Here is a 10,619-nt window from a genome sequence, read left to right as displayed (position 1 = left end):
TGAACTCAGCTCCTCTTTCATTTCTCTACAGTGGATAAAAGGAATTCTCTGCCATTTTTGATCCATTGCAGCAGTGAAATGGGTTTTTTTCTTGTATTTATGAAAAGCATTCATCTGTTTTGTCTGACCACATTTATATTTGTTAAGAGAGAGTGACAGATGCAAAGACACAAACCTAGACATCTAAGTATACATATAAAGGAGAGAGCATCAATAAAGTATTAAACAAATATAGATGCAAAGAGAGCAATTTTGTTACTATCTTATTAAATTGAATATAAACAGGGGCAACCAGATGGTTCAGTGGATTGAGAGCCAAACCTGGAGATAGGAGGTCCTACGTTCAAATTTGGGACCCTAGACAAGTCACTGAACCCCCATTGCCCAGCCCTTACTGCTCTTCTGCCTTGGAACCAATACACAGTATTGATTCTAAGATGGAAGATTTGGGTTTTTTAAAAATACAATAAATTAAATATAAACTTAAAAAAATCAAATTAAGTTCACAACTTTTCATTTTCATTCCGTGTATATTGGATTGTTTGTACCCTGAAATGTGTTCATGGATAGCAGCAACTTTAAAGCTAGAAACCTCAAGTGTGTAGCAATGTGAGATCTGAAGACCCCCAAATTTGACTTTGTTTCATGAGAATTTCTCCCAAGGGAGATCCCAGACTCAGAGTTTCAGAATAACAATAGACCTTAAAGTAATTGGTGGTCCTCCTTAGGTGGGACTAGCAGACTCAAACAGATATTAAGTACCCTTTTTGTCCTGGTAGTTTCTCCCATAGAGTCAAAGTTCTTTCTCAGGTGCCAGTCCTTGGCTGGATCTTTCCCTTTTGTGTCCATTGTAAAGCATCAGTCTCTCCCTGATAATCTTGTCTTGGACTTCTCATTTCTTTGTAGCCTTTGTAAAGTCAATCAAACATACTCCCCCATCTCCAGTTCCCCCAAAAGTATATAAATTCCCCAATTTTCATGGTTCATTAGAGCTATCATCTAGTACAGTGGCACTCCCAGGGATATAGTACCCAGAGTGCCAGAGCTTTGGGCTCTGTGTGATTTGGGGCCACAAGACTCTGTGTGGAGGCCTAAATATTGCACCCTAACCCTCTCCTGATTAAAGACTTGGTTTTTCTGACTATTTAATAGTTCTGTGTTTTTCCCAAGTTAACAATAGTAAAATGTTTCTTGATAATAAAGTTAAATGTGATTATTGATAATAAAAGAAAATAAAGTTTTCTTTTATTATCAATAACCACATTTTTAAGGGAAAAAAAAAAGGACCTGAGAGAGTTTAGAAGGCTTAATCTACAGGATAGGGGGAAAGGAACTGTCAATTCCACAATCAGATCATTTCAGACTATCTACAACATTATTCCTTAAGTAGAAACAAAGATTTGGCCAGTTTCCACTTCTCTGAAGTCTAATGCCCAGTGCCCATTTTCCTCAGTAGTCTATAAGCTCCTAGAGGGTAAGGACTAGTTTTTGTGTTTGTATTTGTTGTTGTTTGGGTCTTGATCTTCCCAAGGCCCTCCAGTCCATCTCAAAGGCTTAATAAGTGCTCCTTTGTTGGATCCCCCTGGTCTGCCCTGGTTTCTTTAGGCAGAGCATCTGGAGACCAGAGCCAAAACTAGTCCAGATGGGAAGTGGTTTTAAATGAGTTACTCAGCAGAGACTTAAAGTACCGAGTGAATTCAAGGTAACTTAATTCCAAGAAGTATTTAAGGAAGCTTCCCCAGGCAGCAGCTCCAGGGAGGCCAGCCTGAGCACCTGGGAGCTGCCCCCAGGGGCATTAAGAGTTAACACTCCAATCAACCCTACAATTGGTTTTTTTTGTTGTTGTTGTTGTTTGTTTGTTTTTGTTTTTTCCATACAGCAGCTGGAGAATGGAGCCAAGCCCAGCCCAACCCAACCCAGAGCTGAGCAAGCAGAACTAAGTCCCTTGGTTCTAGGATTTCACAGGACCTAACAGAATCCAGGGAGGGAAGCCAAAGGCTAGGAAATCCTTAGTCTTTCTAGTCTCTGAAAGTTCCTTGGTCTTCTCTTGTTTGCAGATGGCTGAAGGTGGGCACCTGTTGGGTTGAGAAGGCGTAGATTTATGTGTGAGGGGCTGAGGGGCGCTGCCTCAATGCCCTTCCAGAGGAGGTGACAAAGATATGTAGAGAGGAAGACAGGAGACCCGCGCTTACCCAGGCTTCTCAAGGCTCCAGGCTGATACTTGCTCAGGAAGACACACATTTGTGTTGTAGCACCTCGAACTAAAATATTCCTTCTGTTTGGAGATAAATACAATCCTTGTGGATACCCGGTCATCCATAGCACCCAACCTGCTGCTTAAGGAAAGGATTCTGTCAGTAGCAAGTACCCCCTTCAGCCCTGAGCACCTCCCCACCACCTAGTCTGCCACAACATTCCCTCAGGCCTTTGGTAAGTCAGGAAAGATCCTGGAGTTAGAGGACCCTGACTGGTTGTCATTAAAGATTAAACCCTGCTATGATCAGTTGCAAGAGACTGATTTTTCTAATACTTCTGGGCACTACATGCAATCTGTACCATAATCATTAACTCCTAGATATAGAGCTACAACCTCTAGATGAGGAAACTGAGACTGAAAGGGCTAAATGATTTGCCTTAAAGTCACACAGTTTCTAAGGGGGATTTGAACCAAGGTCCTCTGACTCTAGTCAGTGATCTCTTCTCTGTACCACACTGCCAGTCATCTTTCTGTCCATCTCTTTACTCAACACGAATTTACCAAACATCAGTAATAATAATAATAGCTAGCATTTATTTTTTTAATAGCTAGCATTTATACAGCCCTAGTTGTGTACCAAGAACTTTGTAAAACACTTGACAAATATCATCTCCTTTGATCCTTACGACCCTGGCAGGTCCTTGCTGTTATTATTCCCCATGAGGAAATTGAGGAAGATAGAGGTTAAGTGACTTGCCCAAGGTCACACAATAAATATCCAAGGCTGAGATTTGAACTCGGGTTTTCCTGACTCCAAGTCCATTGTATCACTAGCTCCCCAACTGTGCATCCATGAAATCATAGACCACAGTCCCAGCTCTCAAGCACCAAGATCTTCCTCTTTCTTGGAGACTTCCTGATCCACTTCAATACATGTTGTTCTCCTCTGAATTCACTGAGACTTTTTAGACCATAATCAATTCAACAAGTGCTCTTAACAAAATGGGCCAAATGAGAGGCGGTGTTGCCCAGTGGAGAGAAAGAGAGTTGACTTCCCAGTCAAGAAGTGTTCTGGATTCCCTCGAAGCTTTGCCTCGCACCCCCTCCCACCAACCCCTCTGGTTATTAATTTAAATTCTTATAAGGCTGTTGTGGATCTGCTTTGGGAAAGGGATGTTCCTCACTGGAAGTTCTCTGCCCCCTCCCCAAAAAAATAATTACAGATCCCCAAAGGGGAAAAAAAATCCTGGGCATTGAGAATACAAAGATAACAAGGACAGCTCTTGCCTTCAAGAGCAACCCTGTAGGGAAACAGGGGATACAGTATGTATCCTAGAAAATGACTACAAAGTAATTGTATTTTTAAGAGGAGAGTGCTAACAACTGCAGGGAAATCAAGAAGAGCCCAGGGTAGGCAGAGCACCTGAGCTGGGCTTGGTAAGGGCCCAGGAATCATTTCCTGCCTTGTGTTAATGGCTCTTGCTATTGCCTTCTATTATTAGCCTTTGTATTAGCATGCAGCGTGAGCAACAGAGACCTGGTCCTGGCATCGGGGGAGGAGGATTTAAGACCAGTCTCTGGTACTCGCTGATCTGGCCCTTAATCTCTCTGGGCCTCCGAGGGCTCAACTCAAAGATGAGGCAGCTGAATCATCCCTCACTGACATTCAGGGAAGCAGAAAAATGCCTTTTTTTACGGGCCACCTTTTTCAATAACAGCAGCCGCAGACCTCTGAAAAACAGTGAGGTCTTCCTTGGAAATGAAGACTGAAGAGGGAAAAAAAAAACATGCATGTAAGAGGGTGGGGGGAAGCTAGGGTGGGTGGTCCCAGGTTGGACCCTTAGTGGGCCATCTGAGCTTCTCTGGAATGAGTTGAGTGAGTCATCAGAGGCTAAACCCAGGCTCCCTGAGGCCACTCATCACTAGACTATTCAAAAACCCAGCAGGATGGCCCAGCAGGGTTGCACTGTTCTGCAGGACCTATAAACAAAGGAAGGGCAGAAATAGTCCCAGGAAGTACTCTGACTTGGTGCATTCCAATTCTTTCACAAAAATAACGTTTGGAAAATCGCTTTCCTCCCTTCTCTGCTTCTCACTGGCTGCCTCAGTTTCCTCATCAATAACATGGAGATATTGTTGCTCGTCCTTTATTTTCCAAGGGGACCAATGGCCATCATGGGGTGATGTCTTGACCTGGGAGGGAATTGAATTTAAGTGGGGTAGAATTGCACAAAGTAAAAAGGAGATAATAATAGCACTTGCCTCCTAGGGTTGTTGTGAAAATAAAAATGAGATATTTGTAAAGTACTTTGCAAACATTTAAATGATATTTAAATATTATTATCCTTACTAGCAGCTGCAGCATTAGTAGTAGGTGTAAATTATTATTATTATCCAGATGCACCTTTTTCAAACTCCTTTCTACAGTCCTTTAGCCAAACTCACAGTCTTGAGGTCCTTCCTCTGCTGTGTACCTCAGACTTCTTTATCCAAGAATCATGCCCCTACTCCCTTGTCTTCATGCAAAAGCCTGTAGGAAGATTAGCTCCAGAATGACCCAGCCAAGAAAGAGTCACTTCAGTCTTCACAGATTAGGGAAATGTACAGACTGTTCTGGGATGGGCATAAGAACACCAAGTCTAATTTATTCATTCTTAAGCCAAAAGTTTGGTCAGATTTCTCTATTACGGGTGAGAACCCCAACTCGAGATAAAAGACTGGAAGGAGAATTAGTATAGCGTGTCTCCTAGGTGCCAAGGACTGTGCTAAGAACTAAATCACACAATTTATTTCATTTGATTTTTCACAACAGCCCAGCAAGGTAGGTACTATTATAATCTCCATTTTACAGTTGAGGAAATTAAGGTTAAGTAGCTTTTTTTCTGAGTCACACAGCTAATGAGTGACTAGGACCAAATGTGAACTCAGGTCTTCCTGATCCCATGTCCCGCACTCTGACCCCTGGACTACTAAATTGCCTCTAAGACTTCCAGACTCTAGGACATTTGGCCATAAGATTCTGCAGTGGACTATCACTCAATCTCCCCAGCAAACTCCACTTTATTGAATACCTTCAGGGTAGACAAAACTACTAAGGAGATAAGATTTTTTTTTTTAAATCCTTAACTTCTTCGTATTGGCTCCTAGGTGGAAGAGTGGTAAGGGTAGGCAATGGGGGTCAAGTGACTTGCCCAGGATCACACAGCTGGGAAGTGTCTGAGGCCGGATTTGAACCTAGGACTTCCTGTCTCTCGATCCACGGAGCTACCCAGCTGCCCCCCAAGATAAGATTTTTTAATCTTGATTAAATTACTTAATTTCTCTGGCTCATTGTTTCCTCATCTGTAAAATGTTGTATTTTTAAATTAAGTCAAATTTAATTTTTATTTCTAAATTTCTAAATTAAATTAAAATCTGGAAATAGGTGGTTTTCGATATCCTTCTAAATTTATGCTCCTATAAGCTTTATCTGGGTCACTTGCCTCTTGGGGGACTTCTCCCTTCTCTTTTTATCTCCAATCCTGGAGTTCATTCCCAAGGGTCCTGCATAGTGCAAAAGATTAGAGGTTTTGGAGCTGGAGGACCTGGATTCAAATTGCACCTATGGCATTTACAACCTGTGTGATTTGGGGGAAGTCCTTGTCCTCTTGGCAACTCATTCCTTATCTGTAAAATGAGGAGGTGGCCCTCAGTGGCCTGGGAGGTCTTTGCCAGCCTTGGATCTCAGATCCTCTGACTCAGTTCTAAAGCATCTCAAGAAACCCAGGCTCACTCCATAACATTTGGGAGTGTTACCCTTCTCCATTGACAAGTATTTGACTTGTTAATGTGCAACTCAGGAAAACTAAAATGCTCTTTAAAGTCTCCTGGAATGACTAATAATGGAAGAATTTCAAGTAGCTGACAAGAGGTAGGAGACCTCCTAGTAAGGTGGCTCTTCTCATTGACCCCCAGCTCTCAGAGGCTGCCACACCAACAGATATTCATTTAAAGTTCACTTTCTTGATGCAAAGTCTTCCCATCCTCCACAAATAATTTCTAATGAGACTGTACTTGTGATATGTAGATAATCAAGTTAACTAAATTAATGATTAATTTACCCAGGTTTTTGGACAATGTCCTCTGAAATAAGTGAAACCCTGATAGGTATCTAGATGACCTTAGACCTAGCTATGCCTAGAAATAAATAATAATGGTAACTGGCACTTATATGAGGTTTCCCAACAGTCAGTGTCATTTAAGGCCTTTTATTGATATGATAAATTATATTAATAATTTTAATGACTACTAGTGAAATGTACATAATAATATAAATATTATCATTGCTAATATATTATATTATTATCATCTATATCAGTGGTTCCCAAACCTTTTTGGCCTACTGCCCCCTTTCCAGAAAAAATATTACTTAGCCCCCTGGAAATTAATTTTTTTAAATTTTAATAGCAATTAATAGGAAAGATAAATGCACCTGTGGCCATCACCACCCTCCTTGATCACTGCAGCACCCACCAGAGGGCAGTGGCGCCCACTTTGGGAATCACTGATCTATATCATAATTATAAAAACATATTAATAAAACAGCTAAGTGATTTAGTAGGCTTGGAGTCAGAGAGATCTGAGTTCAAATATGACCTCAGACACTTACTACTTGTGTAAGTTACTCTGGGGAAGTCACTGAGCCTTTGTCAGCTTCAGTTCCTTCATCTATAAAAATGGAGTTCATAATAGAACTGACTTCCCATGGCTATTGTGGGGCTCCAATGAGATAATAATTGTAAAGCACTTAGCACAATGCCCAGCATGCAATAGACATTATATAAACTTTTTGTTGTTGTTGTTGTTGTTGTTGTTGTTTAGTCATTTCAGTCATATCTGACTCTTCTTGAACCCATTTGGGGTTTCCTGAGTAAAGATTTCCTCTTCTAGCTCATTTGACAGATAAGGAAACTGAGTCAAACAAGGATAAGTGACTTGCCCAGGATCGCCCAGCTAGTAAGTATCTGAAGCCAAATTTAAATTCAGGAAGACTAATCCTGGTACCCCATCCATTGCACCACCTAGCTGCCATATATATATATATATGTCATATATAAATACTATTATTTTATATTTTTATTATTATTCATGTAAATTATATATAAAGACAAAATATAATATACATATAAATAGCTATCAAAGCTTTAAATTGCAACAATACTTTTGGGATACCTTGTACAGTCTCATTCATGCATTGTCTTACAACCATTATAGATGGTAAAGACAAGTATTGTTACCCCCATTTTTAAAGATGACAAAACAGAGGAACAGTGAAAATGGAGAAACTTGCCAATATTCATAGAGCTAATGAGTATCATTGGCACAATTGAGACCCAGGACTTCCTGATTCCAACTTTATAGCAACAGAAGAAATTTTTTAAAAGTATATATATATATATATATATATGTGTGTGTGTGTGAATATTATATATCTACATAAAACATTTGTTAGTTATTGGATTGTTATGATTAATTATTGTATCTTGGATACAAACCTCTTCTCTAAGAAAGTTGTTGAAAAGATCCCCCCACCCCATTTGAACATTTCCTTTCTTATCTTGTATGCATTTTTTTTTTTTTTTTTGGCACGGAGACTTTTCAGTTTCATGTGATCAAAATTACCTATTTTATTTTTTGTAATTACTCCTATTCTTTGTTTGTTTAGGGCTGTGTCTCCTACCAATATCTGTGAGAGTTATATGATCAGTTTCTCTTCTAAATTTTTTTATGGCATGACCTTCGATATTTAAGGTTACATATCTATGTAGAATGAATTATGGAATATGTCATATAGTACTGGTCCATCTAACATCTGCCAAATTGCTTTCACTATTCCCAGCTATTTTTATCAAATAGAGAGTTCTTCCCTAAGTAATTTGCACTTTCTATTTCATCAAACACTGGTTATTGAGTCTCATTATTTCCTATTTTCCCTTATCTAGTCTGTTTCATTATCTTCCTCTATTTTTTAACCAATACCAAATGGTTTTAATGACTGCTCCTTTATGATATGGATTAAATAGTCCAAAAGGACTATTTCTCCTTCATCCTTACTTCTTTTCATTATTTCCTTTCATAGTCTAGACCTTTAATTTTTCCAAATGATTATTATTATTTTATTGAGTGCTACAGTTTAATTGTTAGAAGATTAAAATTATAATTTAACTTTGATTATATTGTCATTTTATTATATTGATATAGCCTATGCTAGAGCAATAAATATTTTTCTAGCTGTTTAAATTCTTCATTTCTTTGTAGGGGACTTGATAATAAAATCTAAACAAGTATTTTGTATTCTTTGGCATATTAATCCCAGGATACTTAATGCATTTTATAATTCTTTTCTTTTTTAAAAAACCCTTATCTTCCTGCTTGGGATGAATATGGTGTTTTGGTTCCAACTGAGAAAAGTGATAAGGGGCTAGCAATGGGAGTGAAATGACTTTCCCAGGGTCACACATCTAGGAAGCACCTGAAGTCAGATTTGAACCCAGGACCTCCTTTCTCTGGGTCTGACTCTCAATCCACTGAACTACCTAGTTACCCCTCTGTAATTTTTTGTTGTTTTTTTTTTTTTAATGGGATTTCTCTTTCTTTTATTGCCTTGGATTTATTGTTATTGCTATTATTAGTAGTACATAGAAGTTCTATTGATGTATGAGGATCTATTTTAAGAGTATATTTTTCAACTTTACCTAGTCTATTAAATTGTTCCAACTAATAACTTTCCTGATTCCCTAGGATTTTCTAAATTGTTTTTCTTTATGATGTTTGTGACATTGTATGAAATGGCTCTCCTAGTTCTGCTCACTTTATTCTGCATCAGTTCATAGAAGTCTTCCCAGTTTCCAGAAGTTATTCTTAGAGTTCATCCAATCCAATCCACTTCGAGTGGTCATCCTGCTTTTGTCTGTTTGAACAATTTTAGTGACAGGGAAATTACCATTTCACAAGGCATTCTATTTTTGAACAGCCCTAATTGTTTTGAAGATCTTCCATTAGGTGAACTATTATCAATGTAAACTGCCTACTTTTTTTTGCCCAAAGCCAACAAATCTAATCCCCTTTCCATCTGAAAGTCATTCAAATATCTTTAAAAAATCTATCACAGTCCCCTAGGTCTTCTCTTTTTCAAGTTCCTTTTCCCAGTAAATATAATTATCCCCAATGCCCAAGGGCACTAGGTTAGGTAACTGCTAAACTTGAACTTGAACTCTGATCTCCTGACTTCAAGTTTAATATTTTCATTTGATCAGACCCAGCTTTCTCCTTCTTTTACCAATAATGGGGAAAAAAAGTTCTGTATTGTTCCACAGTCAGTTGTTTTCTCACATACAAAGGCTGCCACAGACCACAAATACTGCATCAATGTCTTATGGGCACTAACAGTGAATGGCTGATTTCACTGTGCTTTCCCCTGAGGGTTCATTGAGCAAAAGGTGTAATCTAAAAAAAATTAATAACACTAAACTCTGGCTCATGCAGGTGAGATGAAGTCTGAGATAAAGTCTCACTTCAAGAGACTTCTCTGTAGATGGGAATAGAGTTGGTCCTTGGCAAGTATAGAGAAGCATCATTTTCACCACCCTTTTCCTGTCTAGTTCTTGCAAGTCCCCAAGACTGACTCATATACCTACTGGAATCCTCATTTTGATCTACCTAAGACCTGGGACCAATAAACCCACAGACTTGAACCACAAAGGCAACAGAGGTCTTGTTTTAAAATCAATCAAGGCAGTAGCTGCCCTGCCTCTGGCTTCCCTACCAATCCTGGCACGACGAACTGTGCCTGGGAAATTCCAGAGATGACTGCATGTACTTGGGGTGTGAGCTTTTGCAAATCTACCACTTTCTGTAAATGGTATGGACAGACCCAGAATGAAACTGAAGTTTTCTTCTCAGACTTTGTTTGTTTTATTCTCCATCTCCTCTCATTTCTATCCCAGAGAAGAGGTCTGGGCTGCATTTCTTAGCTCAGTAACCAAGCATCTGGTTTCAAGTCACCTCAGAGCCTCTAGCCTTGAATTAAGGGCCAAAAAAAGGACAAAGGGGGAAATCAACATATCCCAGGTCATCTAATAGTTCCACAAAATAAGAATGATAATTATTATTATAGTAATAATCAGTGTTCTCTCTATCTATCATGAGAACATTTTATTGCATTGTTTGAATCTCTCTCTGCATGACTGAGAAACCAGACCTGCTTCTTAGAAACCAAATTTGTTTAATACTTAACTCATGTTATGCTGACCAGAAACCTTCCAGGGGAGCCGAAAATTGATGATGTGTTATATCTGGAGATTGTCTCCATGCTGGCCAATCAGATAACTATTTACTTGTCCCTTTGTTTGAATCCTATAGGATGTGCAATTTACATGAACTT

This window comes from Gracilinanus agilis, chromosome 2, assembly GCF_016433145.1.
Source record: "Gracilinanus agilis isolate LMUSP501 chromosome 2, AgileGrace, whole genome shotgun sequence".
Taxonomy (NCBI): Eukaryota; Metazoa; Chordata; class Mammalia; order Didelphimorphia; family Didelphidae; genus Gracilinanus; species Gracilinanus agilis.
Note: the sequence above shows the minus strand (reverse complement) of the source record.